This window comes from Propithecus coquereli, unplaced genomic scaffold, assembly GCF_000956105.1.
Source record: "Propithecus coquereli isolate 6110/MARCELLA unplaced genomic scaffold, Pcoq_1.0 Scaffold1, whole genome shotgun sequence".
Taxonomy (NCBI): Eukaryota; Metazoa; Chordata; class Mammalia; order Primates; family Indriidae; genus Propithecus; species Propithecus coquereli.
The window spans coordinates 20,748,990-20,750,809 of NW_012133857.1; the positions used below are offsets into that span (position 1 = coordinate 20,748,990).

General features: G+C 49.2%; 1 protein-coding gene across 1 annotated transcript in view; it reads right to left on the reverse strand.

Moving 5' to 3' along the window:
- FAM3D (family with sequence similarity 3, member D) overlaps nt 1-1,115 on the reverse strand; it is a 35,785-nt gene extending 34,670 nt beyond the window's left edge. The window contains exon 1 of the mRNA XM_012641180.1: nt 1,002-1,115. The gene's annotated coding sequence lies outside the window, so the exon portion shown is untranslated. The remainder of the gene's footprint in view (nt 1-1,001) is intronic.
- Between the last annotated feature and the right edge of the window lie 705 nt (nt 1,116-1,820).

Genomic DNA, 1,820 nt, shown 5'->3' on the forward strand with positions numbered 1-1,820 from the left:
CTCAATTAATAGCCACTGGATGAATCATCTGGAAGGACACTCCTGTACCCAGATCGCCTGCTTCTAGCCAGGGACTTAGAATCAACTGCATCATAGAGTCAGCGTGGCATAGTGGTCAGGCACACAAACTTCGCAGCCAGACAGCCTGGGCCTCTTATTAAATCTCAGTGTCTTGGTTCCCCATCTGCAAAGCGGGAATAATAATGGTACCTTCCTCACAGAGGTGATATGGTGATTAAATATTATTATATACAGAGCACTTAGCACAAATTAGGTGCTATTTTATGTGTTTTAGTGATTGAGATCATAGATGCATAGACAGTGACGACTACAGGGACTGACAGGAGACATTCAGACTATCATTTCCATTTTACAGGTGAGAAAACTGAGTGTTATCTAGAGTAAAAGGAAGGGACTAACCTGACATTACACAGCTAGGAAAATCTCTCAAGTCTGTGCACCTTTGTCACAAATTTACAGATCATTATTTTCAGAGAAAAATGAGATTTGGAGCCGAAGAACAACATTCCTTTCTTTATTCATTCTTCAAATACTTGTGTGGCTCATAGTTGATGCTCAGAATGTGTTTTTTTTGAATGAAATGAAGAAATGTCAAGGAGCCCCTGTGTTTAAATGAAACAGCCTGCTTTGTGGGTTATCAAGTTCTGGCTTGAGTGCCTGACGTCTCATTGTGCCCATGCCAGGCATAACTAATCAATCATTGCACGCTTTTGCTCTGAGCCTGAACTCAGCCTCAGAATCCTTTTTATCACAGTCCATTATCAATTGATCATGCTTGGCCCATCAGAGGAAAGCTACGTGCCTTCCTCAGTCTGATCTCAGAAATCTCTTTGATTATGTGGTTTCCTTCTTCTTTTCCTGTCATCCTTCTCTCTCGGGCTCTTTCACTTCTTATTTCCCACCCTTCCCACCTCCATTTCCCCTTCTCTCAATAACGTGGACCCAGAGGAACAGCCCTTTCCGTTCTGGTGGAGACGTACCTGCAAGCTCAATGCTCCCACTTCCCTGCTTCAGTGGAGAAGGTGAGGTGGTCCAGCAGGTGTCTTGGGTCCCTGACCCAGCTGCTAAAAGTCCCGCCTCTTGGAGGGGTTGGGGCCTCCCAGCTGGCCCTGTAGATGCAGAGTATCTCGAGGGAGAGACAGGATGGCTCATCGGCCCGCAAGTGGACTGGCTGCTCCCAGCTCAGCCCAGGCTCTGCCCTCCTTCAAGGAAGTTTACCGTAGACTCTCCCTGCCCTGTTAAACAATCTCTCCAGGAAGGAGGAAGTTGGTCTAAAGTCTTGCCTCGCTGAGGAGTGGCCTGGAGCCTGGCCGGCACACAGGGAGAAGGGCTGTGCCTGTTCTCCTCCCCCCAGAGCTATCCTGGCCTCTGCAGGTGAGGTTTGGGCCGGGATCTAAGCAACTTAATCAGGAATGAGATACCACAGTCTGCCTTAAAAATCAACCACAAAACTCCCTGAAAAAAAATCTGACCCCATTCTGACAACCTCCCCAGACCTTGGGGACAGGGTGGGGCTGGTAGAGGCCTTGGTGAAGATGCAGGTCACCTGCTCTAGGGCTCCGGACTTGGGTGGGGGCCTGGAGGAGCTGATGAGGTGGGGGTGGGGCCTGGGCAAGAACCAAAGGCAGACTTTGGGGGACAAAGGAGGAGGGACAAAGGCGACTGCAAGAGGTTGAGCCTGGATGATGGTAAAGAGGGACCCCTTGATCAGCAGTGAGGAAGAGGGAGAGGAAGTGGTTTGGGGAAAAGATTCTGGATTTGGGTTGGGGCACATTGGATGAGAGGCTAAAGCTGGAGAG